The 23932-nt window shown below is 43.1% G+C and overlaps 1 protein-coding gene across 8 annotated transcripts in view; it reads left to right on the top strand.

Moving 5' to 3' along the window:
* The window catches only part of LOC138634759 (RNA binding protein fox-1 homolog 3-like), a 371961-nt gene that overhangs the window by 16003 nt on the left and 332026 nt on the right, over nt 1-23932 (top strand). The window lies entirely within an intron of this gene.

Below are 23932 nucleotides of genomic sequence, written 5' to 3'. Positions count from 1 at the left end.
GAAGGGAGGAAGGGAGTGTTTATGGCCTGTAGATTTGGCTGCGTGTCCGGGTGTGTGCTCTGCTTTGCTGTCTCCTCGTGTTGTTTGCCGGGTGCGGAGGCCATGACGGTCCTCTGTTAGGACAGCACAGGGTGTCACTTCTTTCACAAAGACTTTGTGTTTTCACACGACGTCTCCGCCGGGCGGGACGTCCGCCGTTGCTCAGAGCGCAGCGTGGACGTGTTGAGTTCGAGGAAAAAAGGAATTATGAAACGCTTTCTGATGAGCTCTCGTCTTGCGACGCCTCCGGGGAGGAACACGGTGTCACGCAGCCGCCGCGTCTCCCCACGTTTCATAGAAAGCAGCCGTCCTGCGACACGACGTCAGATTGACGACAGCAATTTTGCATCCTTATTTTTTTTATATATATTAATCCTGCATCTTTCCATCGCCTTTGAGTGTAAATACAGCTCGAGGCCACGAAGCAAAACACCTCATTAAGATTAGTCGCGTCAGGTACAACTAACTATAGTTTCACCGGCTTCTTAATGATTTATTTACGTGTAGTTTTTGGTCCCGGCACGGCAACCCGTGGGGTATGACTTCAGAGCTGGGAAACAATCTGTAGACTCTTATGTAACGTAACCAAACGTTTACAACTCAGGGAAGTAGGCCGACCCTTAGCAACCACCCTAGCAACAGAGAGCAGATCTAGTCCGTTTTAATGGTTTCTCAAACTGCATAAATACAGCGCGTAGAAACAGTAAACGGCTCAGCTAGCTCAGTCTGGTTGGATATAAGATATCTGATGAAAAAAAGATATCGGTGCACTCGTGTTTTTAAGATTTTAGCAGCGTGTCATGTGTTAAAAAAAAAAAAAAACTGGGTCCAGCTAGCCTCCGCTAGGATTGTAAGTGCGTGACTACCCGTGGTGTTACGGTACGGGTGCTCGGAGCGACCAAAAAAAGGACCGAAAGAGACCCGACTTCACCAAATGGTTCATTTAATAGAACTATAACAAGTAGAAACTACATTATATTACATGTTATATGACATTTAATTCCAATTCTGTATTCCCACTGAGGAGTGATTTTTCTAGTGATGAACAGGGTGTGATGTCGGGATGATCTGTTCCAAATGTACAGTTGACCAATCGGATCTCTGGGTCGGACCTACTCGTTGTATCGTGTAAATTTGAACTGGACAAACATGAATTTAGACAAACTTCATCCTCATAATTTCAGGTTTGGTAACAATCTTCCACGACTGTCTTGTTGTGGTGTTTACCTCTGGAAACCTCAGAGCCTTTAACAGCGACCGCAAAGGAATACAAAAGTTCTCTCAATGCTGCCGAAGACGAGGACAAAGCTGCCACGCACGGCGTGGACGTGTCTGTGGGCGCAGAGAGGGACGGTCTGCATTCGGCGTCCGGGACGTCAGCGGGTTCACGTCGAGGTTACGCAGCGGCGCCGACGTACCGCCGACTCAAACGGCGTCAGTCACCGCGCTTCACTCACTTTATCTGAAGTTTTACGAACGCGATCCAAGACCGAAAAAAACCTTCACCGCTCGTCCGCGTCACCCCGACGGCCACCGTTACATCCGCAGCGCGACCCGGATTAGTTTTAACCGGAGCGGCCCCCAGAAAGCACGAAGCGCGGTGCGCTTGTCAAAAAAATACGGCGCTTTTAATTTCTCAGACCTGATGCACGGCCGCCGTCACTCCTTCAAACCTACTTTGTCAATTAGAAACCAATTCTTCAGGTCAGCTGTGTTGAAGGCGCTGAATAGTGAGAGCGAGCCACTTCAAAACCAAACAGCGCGACACGGCTTTGGCTCCCCGTGCTGCTCCGAGATAGTATTATTTTGAAGAAAAAAAAAAGAAATAATACTTTTGACACATCCAAAAATGAATATGGACTACATCAAAAAAAAAAAAAAAAACACAAAAAAAGCCCACAAAACTTTTTTCTCGGCAGTCGTTAAATGAATGACAGCTTGATGTGCGAAAGTCTGAAGTTAATAAAAAAGAGAGTCATTGTATGTGAAGCATATTTTCAAAAGATGAGTAATATTTTTTTTAACTTTATCTAAACTGAGCGCCACCGTGCCTCCAAATTATCTCCGAGCTGCCGTTCTCTTCAAAATAACGGACAAATACCTTTCATACACGAAATGTTTTTTTTTTTTTCATTTATTTCGAATCTTGGAAATTGGATTCAAATGCCGTCCATGAATGAACCATGAACTGAACTTAAATATTTTAAAAGCAGCGAGCGCCCCCCGCCATCCAACCCAATCCAATTTGTTTGTATTTACAGGAGTAAATATGAGCTTTGATGCGACAAATCAAAGCAGAAATAAAACTCGATCTCGATCGGATAAATGCTCTCGGAGAGGTCTTTTCCCAGCATGCAGTGGGTGAGGAAGGGGATCAGGTTCAGTCTTTGGACCTTTGGCACGCTGTGCTGTTTTATAAAACCTCTAATCCAGCGGTCTCCCACCGTTTTGTCCTCTGAGAGCTTTTTTGTTTTTTTTAATGTTTCGTAACATTTATTCACATAGCTGAGCTCCACCCAAACCAGCTGAATCAGCTTCTTTTATGTAAACAATAACAAATTGATACTCATTTTGTTTCACCACAGCTTAAGTTCAACAGCATGTCGTGGTCCAGCCGAAACTTTTTTTATTTGTTATTTACCTCATTTATGAGCACCATTTTCCTTTTAGCTCGGTGTGAGAGTCTCTGATGTGTTTATGGCCTCTGATCTCTGTGTGTCTCACGGAGGGCGGAGCTTAACCCTGCCTCTCCGCCTACCATTACACTGGCACGGTGCAGTGAAGGCGACGAGGGGAAAAATGCTGAAAACGAATCGTCAAATATACTCGGGCGGTTGTTATTATAAGTCTGTCTACAGGAAACGAGCACGCTAAAGTTTCTTCTTCTTATTATTGTTAATAATAATAATAATAATAATAATAATAATAATAAAATGTAAGAAATGGTTGCTACGACAACAGCCTCGGTTTGCTACGACGGCTCAGTCTGAGTCTCTTTCTTCACTGAGTCAGGGTTCATCTATTACATGTTGTCGGCAAGGCAAAACTGCACAACAAACAATTACACACACCAAAAAAAATTAAATAAGCATCAACAATTCTTCTGTCTCTGAGCAAAAAGGAAACAGCGGGAGGAGGTCTTCGGTTATACACGTTTATGCAGCTGACTGTGTCTGTTTTATATATTCCAACTGGAAACGAATCGATCAGAAGCATGCAGTCCTGTTTTCGGTGGATTCTTTTACAGCTGTCACGCACCAGTATGCTGCTTTTGTCGCTGAATATCTGATACTTCTATGTTGTAAACCAATATCGGGTTTCCCCATTGTAGTAGCATCGCCTCGAATGACCACAAAAAAAAATTACATCTGCACGATTGTTAGCATTTATGTATAAAAGTAACGGCTGAGAAGAGGTTTTTTTTTTGTTTGTTATTTTATTCTCTTGAAAATAATTGAATTGCGATTATAAACTAGATAAAAGCCGAGGAAAATTGGCCTTGAATGGATTCAGTCAGGTTGCCATTTCTTGTTAATGATCTTTAAACCAAATGCTTATTTTGTGGTGTTAGTTTGGAGGTTTGGTCTGTTTTGGTCATTTAAAAAACTTGTAAATGAGAGAGGTGTGTTGGGAGAGATGAAGAGCCTCGGGCCAGTTTTCAAAAACAAACAAGCCTTTCACTTTAGTCACAAGAAATGTTGAGTCGGTTGAAATTAAAGAATGGATCTTGTAAGAAAAATGAAAAACTGCAGAAACAAAAAAAACAAACTTCAAATAATTATTTCAGTTTGATCATTTGTGGGGGAAAAAAGTTGACAAATTCTTAAAAGTACAGAACATGCTGCATAGACTCCATTTATAAATGGATGTAGGGAAATGTTGAAATGTCTTAAAGTGCAGTACCACTGAGGTTCACTAGGGGCTGGCTGCAAAAATAGTCTTAAGTTCTCCTGAAATATGAAGTCACTAAATGTAAACATAAGATTCAAAAAGACCTGTTTTTTTGGGGCGTGTCTGTTTGATTGACAGGCCTGTGGTGCAGTCAGGTCACAGGTCTCGGTGGGCGGGACGTAGTATCGTCAGGTTTCCAATCAGTCAGATCCGCCGCTAGCTCCTCCCCCCCAGCTCGTCCAAATATGGTCACTTCCTGCTCCAAACCTGCTCCGAACTAGCAAAGATGGCGACGACGTCATTTAAAACCGTTGGTTCTCGAGTTTGAACAACATATAAAATAATCTCCCAGAATATTATCCCAACATAACCCAAATTTAAGCAACAAACAAGTTTTCACCGGCTGAGAGAACGTTAACGTTTCCCCGCCGCTCTCATGGGCGGACAGCAGAGAGGAGTGGAGGCCAGTCTCTCATCACCTGGTCACCCGGACCGGCAGACAGCGCCGGGCCGTCTGTCCACCCGTCTGATTTCCATCCCCCTTGGCACGCCGGGTAATAGAGATCAGTAATTGGGTGCTATAAATCCCGGCCGAGGACAAGGTGGGTCAGAACGGGCTGATTACTTAGGCATTACAGTCAATCTAAGCAAGTCCTTGAATTGAAAGATTTGGTGAGGTGGATTCTCATTATCGGGCTCGGTGCATGTATGCATTTGTGAGAAGGAGCGAAGGGCCAAGGTCCCCCCCCCCCCCAATCCCTCCCAGTCGTGGGGATGACATTACGCAATGCTCCGGCGCCCCTCAACCGTGCAGCCTCGTAAACATCACAACAAATTTATTTTCCTCATCTCCCCACAGTTTTATAAGAATGTTTTCAGGATCGTCGGAGGGACTTTTTTTAAGACCACTCTGCGCTCGCTGATTGAAGGACCTCTGCGGCTTCGACGCAGGTTCAATGTTAAACCGCGGGCGGGTCTGTCGGCTCCTCGACTCGGAAACCTTCGTCGTGCTTTCGCAGAGTGATGTTTATCTTCCCCGTGTAGCCGGGTGCAAAAAAACAACAAAAAAACAACAGCTCTCAAGGTGATTAGCCCCGTCATTTAACGTGAAGCAGATTGACGGCTGTATAGCCAAATGCACCTTTCTGTTATTCTTCATCTCCGAGCCCGCGAGCTTAATCCATTTTTAAGCTTCTCGGTATGAAAAAGAGTCTATGGAAGGTGAATTAGAGTGTAAAGCTGATAGTCTTTCTCAGCATTCTCTCCAGCTGAAGGTGTGACTTACTGGATTATGGGAACAGTAGTTCCTGCTCCAAAACACCCCCCCCCCTTTTTAAATTCTCAGATGTGCCTTTTATACTCCTGCTTATTTTGATACTGTTTTTTTGTTGTTTTTTTCCTATCAAGAGCCCATCGACACATTCTGACTATGAATTTCTTCATCACAAGTTTCTCCTTTTTGTGCGATCCGTCCTCCAAAAAAAAAAAAACTCTTTTATTCTTTAAAGTCGTTTGTCTGACAAATGAAAAAAAAAAAAAAAAACCAAATGTTCAAATAATGTCAGGAATAGTAAATTTCGTGCGGGGGATCCAAACTCGAGCTAAACGAGCAAACGTGATAGATCGTCTTAAGAGCGCGGGAGAGAGAGAGAGAGAAAAACAAGCAAGAGAAAAATATACATATGACAGGATTTCTGCTGTATAGCATCAGTGCGAAACCCCTGCAGTGTGAAGTGTTCCCACTCAGAGAAGCACTCGTGCTAGCATCATCCCTCGACTCCTAGAACAGCATGCTACTTCACTTAGCAGCCTCCATTTGGGATGCAGCACAAACACTGTTTTAGCGCTTTTATCTTAATGCACCGCGACACTCCGCAGCACTGAAGGCATGATTATTGTACAGAGAGAGGAGCGCCGCGCATTTAAGCAAAGACTTATTTAGACAGGAACTTCGCACCAAACCGAACCACTCGAGGGCAACGACGGCTCCGTGACACTCGTTGCTCATTCACTTTGTGTTTTGGTAAAATGGCCCCCTTCTGCATATATTTTTTAATACAAACGCTAATTATTTGCGTCATTATCCCAGTTTAAAGCATAATGTCCTTCTGAGTGTGTTTATTTGGAGAGCAATTTATCTGCCAGATAGCAGACTGTTGTCAAGTTTAACCATCTGCTGGCTGGTTTAGCTGTAAAATACTCCTCGAGGAAAAAAAAAAGGAATAAATAAATAAAAGCTTATTTCCATTTTTTTGATGAGAGCTGAGAGTGGCATATGGCTGCTGTCAGCGCGGGCCAGGTGTGGAGGAAAGCCTGCCACACCCACCCGACAGATTCAAAAAAAAAAAAGGAAAAACATCTCATCGCCCTCAGCTGCTTCGGGGCCCCCCCGCTGCTCCGGGGCCCCCCGCCCCCGAACGTGGCTGTTGATGCTTGTTCTGGCGCTGATTTAATAGAGGCGCGGCGTCGGCGCTGACCTCATCCCCCGATGTCTTCACAGCTAACATGTGACAACGACACTCAGCAAGACAAACAGCGGAGGAGGAAGATGGATCGGCGGAGGGGACTCGTACGTCTCGCTCGGTGTGCGCGTGGAGGAGGAGAGTGATGGACAGTGGACGGGAGGGACGGGAGGGACGGTCGTGTCGACAGGAAATGACATAAAATCAGCCGCGATGTGCTTTGTTCGGTGACGGGTCACATGTGATGTTACATCGCATTATGTCGTGTCGAGTGGCATCACATCATGTTACGTTACGTTACTCCGGTCCGGCTCGTCTGAGCGTAGCGGAGGGAGCGTTTCTGGTCTGAGTATGACAACTGGATGAAAACTGGTTGGATCAGAAAGGCTTTTTTGGAGCCGACCTCTAGTGGCACTCGGTGGTATTGCAGCTTAAAGCACTTCTGCATCGGCCTCATTTTTCAGACCCGGACGGTGCGTCCACTCTCACACATCGTCTCAGCTTTCAACACAGATTCTTCTTCCAGTTGAGGCTAAATTTGGACAATATACAGACGTGCGTCTGTCGTTGGCATGTTGTAAATTCGGCTGGTAGCCTGCTTCCATTTGAATGTTTAGGAATTCATGCAACAGGTTCATTTCGTTGCCACTATGCTATTATTATTATTATTATTATTATTATTATTATTATTTCATTACTACTATCTTTTCATCTATCTTTTGATTTTGTCATCAGACCAAATTACAATCACATACTTTAAGCAGCTCTTTATTTTTCACTTTCTTCTCCTGTTGTTTTAATCGTTGTGATATCCTGCTTTAACTTCCTGTAATCGGTTTGAAAGTCTCAGCCGTCCGAAAAGTGTTTTTGAAACTACAAACGAACTGAACCGTTTCATCGTTTCGATTGATCCGGACTGAAACCGCCTTTGTTTTGTGTTCCGGACGTATTTTGCTCCTTTGATCTGGACCGCGGTCCCGAGGCTCCTTTCACACCTGATATTTTGCTTCTGACCGAACTGACGTGTCCCGAAGGTCCGACCCAAACAACGGAGGGGCGACAGCCTCTGAAGGAGAGATGAGTTTTCTCCTCAGACCGTCAACCTGCGGCACATTTTGAGTTGGCGCTGCAGGAATGTTCTTCTTGTTATAGCTGTTGCACCACTTTGATTTGTTCAAACTTTTTTCATCAAGCGGTGGAAAAGCTTCGCAGCGAGCGGACCTTGAGTTATGATTGCTTTTTGATATTTTTTTTTCTTCTCTTTTTTTTTTTTTTTTTTTTTTGGTAATCAAATTGCTGTTTCCAAGGTTGAGAATTAGCTTTTATGCTTATCGCAGTTAATCAGGAAGAAGAAGAAGAAAAAAAGAAACTTAAGAGTTGCAACAAAAGAGAAATGAGAGCGAGAACACATGTTGACACTGAAGGTTGCTCTTCAGAAAGTCAGTGTGTTCAGACAGGCTGCGTACAAACAGCACGAAGATCCCACAACAGCTGCCCTTCACACGGGCGGCGCGACCGCTGCATGATTAACACCTTTAATGTTTCCGCGTTTACATCGGATCACCTGCACAAAAAGTACGTTTTGCATGTTGGAGGAAAAGTTAAAGAACAACAAAATAATGAAAAAAAACCACACAAAAAAACCTTCCAACACAAATCTCAGAATATACAGGAGGTACGAGCGAAGCCATTCAGCAGGGACGTGGTCGTGGACAGAGATGCCCACCGCCTAGCCGACGCTATCAGGGCTAGCAGCTCGCCGGCCGGCTGCAACGCCACGCTCCAGGAGAGCAGCCGGAGCAGAAAGCAGCGTTAAAGCCGAAGAGAGGAGAAGCAGCTTTCCGAATCAGATGTGTTCACCAGATTATGTGAAATATTCTGCCTGAGAGAAAGCTGCCGACGGCAGACTAAACCCACGCTTCCCCCCGACGTTTTTATCGTTCCCGTTTTCCCTCCTAATTTGAGACGAAGCAAACAAACAAAAACAAAAAAAATAATAATAATTGAAATGTGGGAAACTAAAAACTGAAGTGAAAGTAAAATTAAATTCTGCAGGAAAGTAGCACTGTTGTGAAAATGCGGAACCAAAGTAACCTTGACGCGATTCCTCGCCCGCTCCTCGCCGCGATGTGTTTTTATTATGTTTGTGTTGTATTATACACCTCGTTCATACGCGGCTGAACTCTGCTTAATGGACTAACCTGCCAAACTCGCAGCGGCACAAACACAAAGGCGCCTGCTGTTTTTAAAATGATTGAGCCATGACTTGTCAGCGAGAATCTACTTTCGCCCTTGAATAATAATTATGGGATGTTTATGCAAAGTCACGTACGCACTCCCGGAGGATCTTAAGCTGGATTTCCAAACTCCTTAAAACAAATCTTAACATGTTGTCAGCATAACAATGTCAATAAAATGACACTTCAGTCTCTGTCAGGGAGGTAGTTTTCATTCCCCCGACAGGAAAACGCTTCAATAAGATCCCCCCCTAGCACTCCGCATTATATATTAAATCTGTGACACAATTTCTACAATCAGCCTGTCAGCTGCCCTAAAACAAATTAAAATGCATGAACTGAAAATGCAAATGCAATCGAAACTAATTTCAAAAAGTTTTCTGTTGTTTAAATGTTTGCAGGAATCATTGTTCACGCTGAGCAGGGCAAACCCAGAGGCACAATTTTTATTAATATTCAAAACTCCATATTTCTTTTTATATTTTTATATTATTGGTGACTTTCTGGCATAATGGTTTGTATCGTGAGAAAAAAAAGGTTGTTTTTGCAGAGTTCAGTGACTTGCTTTTGTATCAGTTGCTAATTGCTGGAGTTTTCTCTAACTTCTGTGGGTAGGTGATTATAGAGCGGTTACTTCTATACTGATGACAAAGTGTTAAGTCTGTTGTTGCTTCGGCTACACAGACAAAGTGCAGCAATGTTCCAGTTAATGACTGCAGCCCTCGATGGCAAATGATATTATTAATTCATTATTCAGCTTGATTTTTGTTGTGGACCATCAAATTATTACATACAAGTCACTGAAATGAGTTACTTAGATCTTTGGGTCTCCTTATGACTTTCTTCCCATTAATAGTATCAGTTATGAGGCCACTTTCTTAACATGTATGACTATGGCGACCAATATTTTTTCTTGAGGCAGTAGACGAAAGCGTGCATGTTTTCAGTTTTGGTTTGGATAATTTCTTTTAAACCTGGTAAGATTGAAATGAAATCAGAAAACTATGAAGGCAGATGTCATTTTTACAGCTGCAGCGATGTGTGTTGATATTTCTTTGGCAAAAATAGTAACTTGTGTTGTGTTAATAAAATGTTTATGTTTGTTGAGATTAATATGAGCCTTGTATTTACATTTCAAAATGCAGAATTTATGTAAACAACAAAGTGGAACTTCATCTTATGTCGGAGGACCAAATGTGTTTTTTTTTCCCTGTAGCACGAGTTTGGAATACAAGTTTTCTGCTGTCCCCTTGTAGTTCCTGAGCCCAAACGTAGATTTTTAAGATGACATCTTTGGGTTTTTATGAGCCCTCCTGTTTGATGCTTCCATATATTATTATTTCCTCAGGCTGAGTAGTATTTAACCAGTCGGCATCGACCACCATTTACCAGCGCCGCCGTTGTTAGAACTACTTTGTCATCGAGATGAGCCACTCCCACTTGTCGCTGATTGGTCCTTCGTCTAGAGTGGCTGAGTGAGCCTTTTTCCAGACTATAAATGCAGCAAAGACTGAAGATGTGACCAAAAAGGGGGCGGAGCCAGGTTTCTATTTTTCATGAGCATTGTCAAATCTTTAAACAGGAGCAGGAGTTGAGTTTGTGTAGCTCATATGAATACTGGCGTAAAATGTAATATTTAATACTGCATGACGTGATATAACATAAGTGATCCTGAGGCTCTCTCCTTTATCCTGGAACTAAAAGTCAAGCGACAACTTCCTGTTTTGACAATTTTTTTTACACCAAAACTAAAAAAATAACCTGAAATTGCAACTGTCCCTTAAAAATCCAACGTGTCACCCCATCCAAAGCATCATCCATATAAAGCAGTCCATTCTGGCCTGTCCGGATCTGAATTCGCTGCGTAAATCTACGTGATGTGTCGACAACTGATCAGCTCAATTTGGAAAATGGGATGAGGGAGAAAGACGAGGAGGGAGAAAGAAAGTCAAAGAAAAATGAAGCAGTGGGATTGGTTGTGGTGGTGGTGGTGGTGGTGGGGGGGGTGTCACCGCCGCCCACCACTGCCTGGCCCTGACACCTTGTGAAGAGTGCTCATTCATCACGCGGCGCAGGGGCTTGAGCCTCCGTAAATCACTGTGGATAAAGGACGCGCCATAAAGAATGGAATTGTGAAGGTAAGGGTTTTAAATCCCCCCAGATGATCCGAGATAAACACGGAGAGACTTTTGACAGTCCCTCGTTACCGCCACAAGCGAGAGGAGCTGTCACCGCTCCCTCCTCGCCTTTCATCTCTCGGTAACAGTCTGGCTGCTAATATCCTCAATTATCTCTGCAATATGTTGCTGGGGAAAAAAGGGAAAGTTCCGAGGAGGCATTCGCACAATTTAAAAGTTTTAATTTGACAGCTTGTGGTGTAATGATGAGTTGTGATGAGGGTTGAGGAGGGGGAGGGAAAGAGGGGAGGGGAGGGAAGGGGGGGCACCGCAGCCCACACTAAGTGTGTGACAAGTGATTGGGCCGGACTGAGGATGGTTTGTGCGTGTCAAGGCTCTCTGGATCAGGTGTCAGGAAGCCAAATAGATGCTTCACAGGTTGCTGTGGGAAAAAAGAAAAAAGAAGGGACTCCGAGTTTCTAATTGTAAATGGCATTTCACCAGGGAAAACTAATTGTTTCATTTTCCTAAAATCGTTCTAACAACAAATTCAATTCTCCAAATGATACCTGGAAACATATTGTCCTTCGACACAAAAATGTAATCTGAAACCTCACTAATCGTGCAGGAGAGAGGAATAAAAGGCATTTGCATCGGCGAGTCAGGCCGAGCGTCTGGTAATGACGGCTACGTCACGGTGCATGATGGAGACACAAAGGGCACAAAGACTGTCGCATGAAGGTTGACTCTCAGAAAATATCCTCCCTCCGTGGTACCCGGGCAGGTAATTGTATTTCTCCCCCTTTTTTTTTTTTTTTTTTTTTTTTTCAGAGCTGATATATATACATAACTTCAACTTGGAGGATAAACCAATCGATCATTCCAAGTGTCTCAGGTAATAAGTAAAAGTGATAAATCACGGCTTTGCACTCAGGTTTATGAAATATGGTCCGTCCTGCAGGTGTGGATGCATTATCTAGTGCTCAGTGTGCCGAGGTGCCGGTGTCAGAGCACGTAGGCAGCACCGCGCTGCGACTAATAGGAAGATCCGCCTACGGTGGAAGTGCCTCCTCCATCAAGGGCTTTGTGCTGCAGTGCAATTAGTACACAAAATATTAACATAAGGATCAGGCGTGGTATTTCCACCGGGCCGCAACTTAAAAGTTCAAGGTAGTTCACATCGGCGGAGTCGTGTCAATCTTCTTCTCGCCGGAGTAATTGCCTCAGGTTCATTCAGCTCGAATCAGTATAAGATGAAGTCAATAGCCTCGGTGGCATAATGACAGAGTACACACTTTGTTGCTCGCATTAACAGCTTTTTCTTGATAGATAAAAGTCCCAAATAATGGATCCTGTGATGGAGTGAAACCGGGATAACAAATTGGCCCTTTGTGATAACAACCCCCCTGTGAGCTTCCCGGGCGTGAGAGATAGACAGACGGCTTTGAGGAGAGTCGGGTCTGCAACAGCTTTTTTTGTTTTTGCTGCCCGGGGGAAAAGCTCTATGCCCTACAAGGATGGATAGTGTAGATTTGTAATGGTTCCTCTGCTTTTTTTTTTTGACAAAGTAGCCCAACTCTGCAACCTTCATCCTCATTGGCTGAGCGAAAAGGGCACCGGGCAAGGAAGGAGCCGGGGCCCCCGAGATAAGTGAAGTCTGTCGCTCCGGCATCGCCGCGTTATAAATCGCAGCTACCTCAATCATGTGCGGTAAGACAAGCGAGCTGTCTCCCCGTGACAACCTCCTTTTGACTTGACATGCAAAAAAAACAACAACAAATGGATACAAGGCGGAGAAGGAGGGATGGAAAAGAATGAGGGCTGAGCCGATGTGGGAGGTGATGTCTTCCTCCACAACTTCTACTTCACGTTGCATAATGCCAGATTTTATGTTGCATTAAAATGCAGTGCACGCTGGTGGGAAATAATAATAATAATAATAAAAAGAAGTAGGGCTGCAGGACAGAAAAGTTGGCAACATCCATTAATTAAAACCCAGCGGATTCTCCACCTATTTGTTCCAATTTAGAACAAGGTGTTAGTTCAGCTCAGTGCGCTGGAAGTGTGTCATGATTCAAGGCTTTCCTTCATTACTATGAGCAGATACTTAAATAACAAATCCTCAAACCCGATACGACATTAAGTGTAATTTATTCCCGTCCTCAAAAAACGACCCACAGCAGTGTTTCCTAATGAGCGTCGAGGTGAGATTCATGCACAAAAAAAAAAAAAAACGTTTGGTTTCGGGAAAGAATAACGGTTGGCGTCAAAACGATCCCTTGAACCGAGTTGTCCACCACTTCCTGAAAATGATGCTACCTCTGTCGTCATGGCAACAGCAAATGCGACAGCAGTTGACAACGGGAAGCGAAAAAAAAAAAGCGTCCAACTGCACCCGTACAAAACTGGCAATCATCAAAACAACTGAAAGAATATTCTGTACTCGGGGGGGGGGGGGGGGGGGGGGGCTTTGGTGGACACGGTAGGTAGTGGCGGCGGTGGCAGAGTGGCGGACGGTTTCGGCGAATGCTGATTGGTTAAAATGAACCCGAGGTCTACGCCTAGTACGACGATTCCCTATTAAACGTGGCCAGACCCATTTTCACAGTGAAATTGGTTCGTACCAGTCTAGTAATAAGCAGCTCGCACAAAAGACCTGTGGGGCCCTTTTTTTTTTTTTTTTTTTTTTTTTTAAAGGAGGATAGTCCTTTAAATAAAAGGTGTCATTCAAGCTAAACTATCACGACTAAAACTGTTGGAAAATGTAGTGAACAGGAACAAATGTAAAAAAAAATTTTTTGTAAACGGTCTCACGGAGACGCCGAAGGGTCCTTTCATCCCCAAAAAAACAAATCTAAATGTATTTCTCCTCCGATGATTCCCGGCCCTGCGGATGCACGTTGTTTTTTTTTTAGTCGTCCCGGTTCAACATATTTGCCAGGAAACTTTATTCAAACCACTTTAATTTGCATTTAAAATAAACTGTGTTTTTCTTCGAAAACAATTTTCTAATTATTCAGAATAATCTAACAGACCGAGTTAGTTTAGCAATTTTGATGTTTTAGTTGAGACTATTTATTCCGTTAAAAACAAAAAGCCCAATTAATGGGGCATTAAATTTAAACCCTAACGCTATCAACTCTTTTGTTTTGTGTTGGATGCAACAGATTTCCTAAAACAGAAATAATTTTCACGACTCGATTGATCAGATGCAGGTGAACTAACCCTTTAATGTCATTTCTTTTCTCTTTTTTTTTTTTTTTTTTTGGTCCAATTACACCCTTTCGTGGGCGAGTCCAGACATTGATCAACATTTCCTTTGTTTTGTCTCCTTACGATTCGGACATGCGTGGTTTCGTACATCCCATAATAAACATTCGGCAGTGAGAAAAAGAAAGCCGTGTTATTGATCATCCATTTCTGCAGGTCAGAACCATCGAGGCTTCGTTCTTTCTGTTGCTAAGTGCCCAAAATAAGGACGAGTCTTCTTCTGTTATATGTAATGCAAAAGAGATTACACAACCCTGTGTGTGTGTGTGTGTGTGTGTGTGTGTGTGTGTGTGTGTGTGTGTGTGTGTGTGTGTGTGTGTGTGTGTGTGTGTGTGTGTGTGTGTGTGTGTGTTGTTTTATGTGGGTGTTGCCGTGGACGAGTGCGGTACTTTGTTGATCAAAGTCGCTGTGAAACAGCGGAGATATTTGACAGAGGAGATAGATGTTTCCCTTTTAACCCACACTCCTGTTCTCGCTCTGGAAAAAGCCTTTTGACTTTTTGTTCTTGTTTTGACCGCGTGCACAAACACAAATCTTTGTGTTGTTGTGGACCGAGCATTAGCTCGCTGGCAAAGACTCAGAGAAAAGGGTATTAATCACATGACTGCAGTTCACTGAACTCTTACTTGAAATATGAGACTCATTTCTCCTTTCTCCTGGATAATCAACTTAGGGGCGGGAGGGGGGGAATCGGATATTTCACCTCGAAATGTTTCATAAGTTGCTCGCGGGATTTTTTTTTTTTTAAAGTCGTCATACTCGTGCCTGATTACAACCAGACCAGAAGAGAAGAAAAACACAGGAAATAGAAGCAGCCGCAGCACAGCTCTGTGCATGCCAACCAGAAAACCAATAAATCTACATGAAAGCTCTTATTAATTAAAATGTTAGTTTTCCTACTTTTAGAGCAGACGGCTAGTTTTGGCTTTAGCACTTTTTTTTTTTTTTTTTTTGGCCAGTTTTGCCCACCTAACAGACCATCTGCATTCAAGAGCATTAATCAATCACAGAGGGAGCTTGTGAGACGGTCCCGGTCCGAACGGTGGGCATATGGAGTCCAGCAAAAATAAGAAATCTTCTTTAAGCGATATTGCTTACGGCATCGCTGTCTGTCGATAAAGCGTCACCCTGGTGTTATCCTACAAGTTACCGACTAAATAAAACACGTAACCTAAATGTGTTCATATTGTGGCGCTATTCGCTCTCAAAATATACAACGTTTTCGAGATACAACTCCGTTTCCATGGCAACACATGGTGGGTGTGACTAGGAACTGGAAAACAGTCATTCGGACTCCTTATGTAACGTACGCAATGTTTACTACTCCAGGAAGTAGTCCGGCCCTTAGCAACGACCTTAGCAACAGAGAGGATTTATAATCCATTTTATTGTTGTCTCTTAAATCCAGCATATAGAAACACGAAACTACTCAGCCAGCTCAGTCTGGCTGTAACCAAGATATCTGATGAAAAAAAGATATCCATGGACTTATGTATTATTATTATTATTATTATTATTATTATTATTATTATTATTATTCATGTGTTAAAAAAAACCAAAATGGTCCAGCTAGCCTCCGCTAGGATTTTAAGTACGCGACTATCCGTGGTTTTACAGTACGGGTGCTCAGAGCGACCAAAAAGGACCAAAAGAGACCCGACTTCACCAAATGGGTCATTTAATAGACCTATAACAAGTAGAAACTACATTATTTAACATATTATATGAAATTCAATTCTAATTACTGTATGTATTGCCATTGAAAGAGATATTTCTAGTGCTGTTATGCTGATTTGTTCCAAATGTACAGTTGACCAATCAGATCTCTGGAGCTACTCGTTGCATAATCGTGCATAACGGTTATGGAAGAAAATCCTTATTGTGTTATGTAGCGTAAAACCTTGTGATGATGTCCGGGGCTTTCTTTTGTCTGCTTCTACACACTATTTTATGCAAATGATCCACTTGTCAGATGCTGAATTTCAACACAATAACACTACTGAGCACAAAGGGACGCCTCTGCTGCAAATCGTGCAAACATCCCGTCTCTGTCTAATGTAAACATCGGATTCTTCTCAGCGTGTTTCCACTGAAAAATGTATAATGAGAGGAAAGAGAGGACTCGACTGAACCGGTGTTTTCTGCTGATGACCTATTTTTCTTGAGGTTTATCATGCAGTGTGGGAACGCTGCTCGTCTTTAGTGGGTTATTTGCACTCCATTCCTCACATGAAGAGGCAATCCACCCACATTTAGCTCGCTCCTGAAACACGGTCATCTTTTCTAACGCCGGGGCTGCCGGTCAGAGGTCTGGATGTTGTTGTGGCGACCGGAGCCCGAAGCGCTCGTCAGGTTGCCACTTCCCACATCTCCGAGTCACAGCCAACATTCTCTTTTCTGTGATTTAATTAGTCGGGTGTCGGTGCTTGTTTACCGCAGAGGCGACTGAGTCAACCGGTACTTTGTAGGCAGGATTTATACTAAACACCCCGAAAACTGAGCTTCTTTATTTGAGTTGCTTTAGATACAAGAAAACATGTCTGTAAAACGTCCACTTAAGGCTGCAGAACACTTATTTGAGCAGTATGTCTTGTGTTTTCCAAGATTTCAAATCTTTAATTGGGAAATATGAGATTATTCCTCTTGTTTTAACAGTTATATATGAGTTTCTTTCTTGGTATAATATGGTGATGGAAGTTTTTGTGGCGTCTGTGGCTCAGATGGGAGGTCAGCGGTTCGACTGCTGAAGTCACTGAATCCCAAGCGCTGTTGTCATCGGTGTGTTAACGGTTGAACGTGAAGCAGAGACTGTACAGATTGAGGTCTTGTGTTAAATCCGGGTTCGAGTCTATTTCAAGATGAGCCGACTTTTTTCTACTCGTGAAAAGTCGTGATTCATTCATTTTTTTCAGCGTGCTAAATTTAAGAATTTAAAAGTAAAGTAAGTATTTGCTAATATTCAGTGTATTGTGTTTCTTAAATCTGATCTAAAACCCGACATTTTCTACTTAATAGAAACCTTCGTATCAAAGTTGTTGTTTTTTATTTCTAGAGTGGAACCAGCTGATTTTAACATTTCTTGTCAGGTACAGGTGACTTGCTGCGTGGACAGATCATTTCATGATCTCCTTAAATTCAGTGTCTTTTTCTTGTATTTCGTCCAAGCTTTTTTTTTTCTTTTTTAGCAACATCTGTTTTCATAAGAAATAATACGATGGCTGTCTTGATTTGCACTCTGATGCTCCCAGTTAATGTTTGGAGCGTAAACCGTGTATAAAAGTGTTCGTAGCTTCTAGAAAATGAGTCTTTAAGCTGCAATACCACCGAGTTCCACTAGAGGCTGACTCCAAAAAGCTCCATAGACTCACAGTCAACTTGTCTCATGAAATTCAAAAGTCAATAAAGTTTTTCCACAAGTTATTTCAATGTTGTTGGCTAAAGTCGCTCCTTCTTTTTGGTTTTCTGGAGGTCCATCTGAAAATAATCCCGTCACGAATTAGAATATAAACCTCAAAAAGACGTGTTTTTGGGTGTCTGTTTGATTGACAGGCCTGTGGTGCAGCCAGGTTACAGCTATCGGTGGGCGACACGTAGCATCATCGGGTGTCGTTTCTTTTTATTGTCCTGGGTAGCAGAGATGCTTCTTTATGTAGCGAATATAAAAAAGTAAAGTAACTCATGTTGGTGAAATGTAATATCATAGTTTGGTGTGGACGTCGTAGACGTGTCTCCATCGACACCAATAAGGTTTCTAATCCGAAATGTTTCTTGACTGAAGCTAACGAAGCCTCCAGCTACAAATCTATTCCTTTCCACAGAGAAGGAGATAAACAGATGCCAAACGTGGCCTCAGCGTTGTCTAAAGTTTGGGATACCCCAATTACTCGGAGCAACTTGAGGAGTCGCAAGGAAGAAAAAAATGACTATGCATGGAGGCAGTCGGATGTTAGAGGTCAAAGTGGTTCCCTGATGGTTCGGCGTCCTCGTGCTGAGCAAAGCCTCCCCTGTCACCTCCACTGCTGCTCTCCTCTCAAACAAACGCTGCGCATTCAATCCTTTCAGGGGGAAACTGTGCCCTTCCTCCCAACACACTGATGTTTAATTCATCCCGAGACACCCGGTGGAACGCTCATAACAACAACAGAAAAAAGACAAAAGGAGAGAGAGAGAGGGAGGGAGAGGGAGAGAGGAGGAGAAGAGGAGAATTAGAAGGAACTAAATGTTTGCTTTGTATTTTGTATTGGCGGATGTGTGATGAACGAAGGGCCCCGAAAACGACACCGAGGAGACTTCAGACATCTTGAGCGGGAGCATCGGGCAGCGGGGAGGCTGTGAGAACAAATACATCCTACTTCCTTGTGTTTTGATTGACTTCAGGGGCGGATGGCGGATGTGGGGGGGGAAAGGGAGGGCGGAGGGGGGCAAGTGGAAGATGCAGCCGGACGCCTCGGCGTGCTCCCTCTTAATCAGAGGTTGATTAAGCACACTTTCAGAGGCATGGATTAGAGGGCTCCCCTCGGACGCCGCCAAATTGGCGGGATGGGAAGGAAGGCAGGAGCGCCGGAGCCCCGCTGAGGGGGAACTTTTGATGTGTCAGTCAGGGAGTCTGGCATGGTTCGCTCAGTATTGACCTTCCCATCCTTGATTTGTGACAGCGTGTGTCGGTGCTGCAGAGGTGAGGAATGTTTAGTGGAGATTCGGCTTTTGGAAGAATTTTTTTTATTTTTTACCCAAAATTTTCTGCTGATCCAGTCGAGCTGCCACGAGCAACTCCTGCAACTCGTAACAATGAAGGGCACGAAGCGCCGCCCACTCGGCAGCCTCCACGGTTTTTTTTTTTTTTTAAAGATTATATTTCTGTCATTTTTGCTTTTATTTAACAACAACGGGAAAAAAATACTTTGTGGCAAAGGGGGGGAGGTGGAAGGGAGGGGGGGGGGTCCCGTGTCAGATTCACACGTACAACGGTGTGCAGGTTCAGTCAGCTGATCTGTCAGGAGGTCTCATTTAAAACTAAACAACAGGCTTTTACTCGTATCGTGTTGTCTGCAGCGTTAATGGATTCAACAAAGTGTCCCAGCTCAGCTTTAAATACCCCCCCCCCACACACACACACACACACACCACCTCCCACCTCCCGTATGGACCCTGTGTGTCATTTATGGATTTATGGTTAATAATAGTCGGATGCTTTCTCCTGCTGTCAGACCGGTCTGTAACCCCTCCACAGAAGGAATGGCAGGATTCACGTTGCGGCGCCGGCTCTGCTGTTAATGTAATGAGTCAGGCCGTTAATGTGATCTGGCCTCAGACACACCAAAAAAAAAAAAAAAAGTGTGTGTGTGTGTGGGGGGGGGGGGGGTATTTCAACCTGCAGACAGGAGGCCCCTGCGCCCTACATAACAACGATGGGACGTGTCATCGCTGATTTATTTTGCCCTTGAACCTCCGTCGTGATGGGAACCTTGCAGGATAGCCCTTTAAAAAAAAAAAACGAAGATGAAATGAATGCTCTGTTCCAAACTATGGGGAAAAAAAAAAAAAAAAAAAAAAAGATGCGCGCTACAGCTGAAGGCTTTTAGAGGGAGGGCTGTAATCGAAAATGTGCTATTTCTTACCCAGCAGCTCCGGGGACGGGCTGATCAGATACGAGGCCCAGATGAATCTGACTTGACCTGTGAGCAGCAGGCGGCAGAGACTGCTGCATCGCCGGGCCATGAGAGGAATGTGCAATGGATTTCCCCCCCGAAAAAAAAAACAACAAAAAAAGAAGATAGAAATCAATTCAAATTCAGCCGAAGCTCTTTACGGCGATAACGTTACCGCTAACACCTCCACGTTCGACTCACAGATTTCATAATGAATAGATAAGGATTAATGTAATTTCAAACTGTCACCTCCTGCCAGACGGCGTGTCGCGAGCGCCTTATCGTGGCGCCGTGATTTTTATTTACATCCACAGAACATAAACAGACCCGGATTATTCATGTCCTGCCCGCAAACATGACTCCATGGCAACTGAGGTGGATCCTCAGAAGTGTTTTTTTTAAATTTTTTAAAGCTGAATTAACTCAGTGCAGTTTTTTTTTTGTCCTTGTAATTAATGTCTGCTTACAATGCAGCTAATATCCACCGTGTAACCTGCGAAGACACTAATAATTATATGAGCGTTTGAGTGACAGAGATCAGGAGAGCAAACAGAGGGGGCCCGTGTGGGGCCTTGTCAGGGTGGGAGGAGGGTGAGGGGGGGCAGGAGTGTTGGTCCAGGTTAATAGGCATCCTCCAGGGATGGATTAGCTGGAGTTAAAGAAAAGAGAAAGGAGGGAGGCATTCATCAGTAAAAAAAAAATAAAAACGTCAAATACTTTTATAATGTCATTGTCACGGGCCATTTGCAAGTTCTCGGTCCAAAGGCTTTATGAAGTTCCCCGCGCAGGCATTAAATAAAACACTAAGATCCTGTGAAAGAACACTTTATTTGAGCTGGACACCCAGAAATAGCCGCTGCCATCTGTTTCCTGCTTCAGCCAAACACACACAAGAGCTGCAAAAAAAAAACTAAAAAACTCACAAAGTCTCCACTGAGGAACAAAGAAGTAGTCGAGATGTAACCGAAAAGTCCAGGCGGGCGTCTGGATGGTGGAAGTCAGCGCGGGGCAGGACGGGCTCGGTTTATAGGAGGGATGGCACTCGTAGTGAAGTGGACCTGTGATCGATCGGGATGTGAAGTGGCTTAGCCGTACCTCTGTGTGTCAACAGCTTCAACCCTTCTGCCTCAACCGGGCGATAAAACGGAGGCTCCTCGGTGCTAAATCTCCCGGTTTCACCGTAGCGACGTTATTTAGCCGATTCCTCCGATGACACAAGCGTGGAAACTTTTCCCCCGAGCCGGGACACCAGACGACATTAGGATGCGGTCGGCGGATTGAGACAAGGATTTAATTGGCTTCATATCGGGGGTTAGATAGCACCGTTGTTGACATTTGATTAGAAAAAATAAATAAATAAAACAGCAAGGTGACTTGATATTGTAGCGATAAGCAAAAAAAAAAAAAAAAACGACAAAAAAACAAACTCGATCACATCAATACGTTAGCCGGGTGCACGTAGGTGGCTCACCTTGTAACCAATGACAGCGGCCGCAGTGGCTCGCTGGCAGATAGACATCAAAGGTTCCTCCGGCGAGCGTGCTTTGTCATACATTTATTGCTGTGTGTGCACTGTGTCTGTTTTTTTTTTTTTTTTAATTATTTATTTAGCTTTTTCCTTTCTTTCTTTCCCTACAATCGTTCCAGTTGTTCTCCACATGCTGTTGACTTTAGAGGTCAAGCCGCGCAAAGGCATACATTTCCGGACTGTTGATGTTGGCTAATTCACAGCTTGTCACAGCGCGGCTCTTCAAAAATAAAGGTCACCTCTGAAGCAACACTTTATGGTTTTATATCTGTTTTTACAGGCAGATTCCTCCCGCATACATTATCAGCATGTGAATCATCCATTTGTATGTTTATTTTTTTATTTTTTCTATTTTCATTGAAGACTTTGTTTCAATGGGAGGCGAACCGTATGCTGCAGCATTCAGGAGCATTAACGGGATTTCTACAGAGCCGATCTGTTCACACTCGTTGCAGGCTGAGCGAGGAGATCCGGTGTCAGACTTAGCTTTACCGTGTTGTCAAGACAGAGAGGAACGAGTCTTTTGCACATGGTTGCATCATTTTTTTTATTTTACTTTAAATTTACGGATCACGACGGGTGCGACCGAGAGGGTCAAAGTTCAAGGAGCATTTTTCATGCACCAAGTAGTACATGTCAATTGTATGCATATACATATTTTGGAATGTTAAGGTTAGTGTTTGGGAAAGCTCTTTGGCATGGTTGATTATTATGAAAGGCCAGCAGTAACTATTGATAGAGATCGTAACCCCTGGTGTCAAAAGGAAATGCAGTGCATTACAATAATAATAATAATAAACTTTACTTGTATAGCACCTTTCATGCAAGAAATGCAGCTCAAAGTGCTTCACAGCAAGAGAATTACATGGTGTTTCACATAAAAACAGAGTCTGTTGTTTTCTTTGGTCGGCCAGTAAGACGTCCAGTCGGCCAGAAATGAAGGTAGACTTAGTTGTGACAGAACAAAACATCCAGTTGAAAATATATAAACTGTCTAATGAACTGAGGTTTGCATGATTCTTGGAATCTGAAATATTTCCACTGCTCTAAACTTGGCTCTGAATTCAAGATACCACATTGACCCAAATACATTATGAGAACACTTATTCTCAAATAAAAAAAAAAAACCAACATAACAGTTACATATTCAAAAACAGCAGATGTTTGCTGTTATTGGACGAGCCCATGAACACCTTTCCGGCTTTACTGCTAAATTTAAGGATGCCCATAAATTTAGAAGATGTTAAAATAAAATAAATTAAAAAACACGCCCGTATTGTTTTCTCACATCTTCAAAAGGCTTTGACCGAAACAGATGGGAGATTTTATATAATCAGGGTTGTGTTCTGTTTTATTACAATACACAAAGATCCGTAACACATGCAGCATGTTTCAGATTTACACACGGCTATATTTTATTTTGTGTGTGTATTCATTATGTTTATAGTCCTCTTTGATACAGTATTAGCAGCTTATTCCTTGAAAGACCGCTGAACACTAAAAAAAACCCCAAAAAACAACAAAAAAACACAGTTTGCTAATGTGTGCAGCCTAAATCCAGCTTTTGATGTTTCCATATTCAAGTTTTTTTGTGTCAGAGTTTAATGCCGCGGTTAACAGGGCACTTAATTTATATCTGTAACTCAGCTGCGCGTGGCGTCTCCCACCTTTTTTCTTTTTTTCCGCAGCTATAACCGTACACGTTGATTACAGGTTGAGCCCCGTGTGCGAGGGCTGTGTTGACATTACGTCTCTTTTGTCTGAGCTTGTTATCTTCGTGCCCCACAGTTTGCCTCACTCGTTCCAAAATGCCACTCTATGTGTCTTTTAGTCGCGAGCATATTAGTCTCCATGGAAACTCATTTTTTACCAATACTTCATTGGTGCCAAATGACCCTGTGCTGTTACTTAGCTTCTTGCAGCTTTGTGTGGAAGTGTTTTCTTTTGGAGATTAAACGTTCGGAGGCAAATTGAGGTCCTGCTGGTTTTATCGCCGGGATATTGAATAAGCATGTGTGGGGAAAAAACACTGTAAAACAGCATTTGAAGACAGATTATGATATATTTTTGTGCTTCTGAAGGAGCGGGAAGCGGGGGGCAACGGGGACAGCAACACGTGTAACACCGGGGGATGCTGCAGTTTTATCAGGTGCAAACAGGGTGTGGAGGGACGCTCCACACATATCTGACCGCTGTTTGATCCTACGCAACATTTTTAGAACATGTTCCACCGTGGGTGTAACCACGGCCTTTTTTAGGGGGGTCGTGTCAGTAGAAAATATATCAAATATATTCTCATTTTATGAACACTCAAAGATTCTGTATCTTCTTATTTGCTGTTGGTATTCAATTTATTTCCCATTGTGAAGGAAAACCTTATTTACTAAACTGTTATCTATGACCTTATTTACTAAACTGTTATCTGTGACCTTATTTACTAAACTGTTATCTGTGACCTTATTTACTAAACTGTTATCTGTGACCTTATTTACTAAACTGTTATTTATTACCTTATTTACTAAACTGTTATCTGTGACCTTATTTACTAAACTGTTATCTGTGACCTTATTTACTAAACTGTTATCTGTGACCTTATTTACTAAACTATTACCTTATTTACTAAACTGTTATCTATGACCTTATTTACTAAACTGTTATCTGTGACCTTATTTACTCAACTGTTATCTGTGACCTTATTTACTAAACTGTTATCTATGACCTTATTTACTAAACTGTTATT

The sequence above is a fragment of the Brachyistius frenatus genome, unplaced genomic scaffold (assembly GCF_029030835.1).
Source record: "Brachyistius frenatus isolate BFR_SWC_R1_liver_20210118 unplaced genomic scaffold, ASM2903083v1 Contig_277, whole genome shotgun sequence".
Taxonomy (NCBI): domain Eukaryota; kingdom Metazoa; phylum Chordata; class Actinopteri; family Embiotocidae; genus Brachyistius; species Brachyistius frenatus.
The sequence above is the reverse complement of the archived record's forward strand: the minus strand, read 5'-3'. Positions and strand labels throughout refer to the sequence as shown.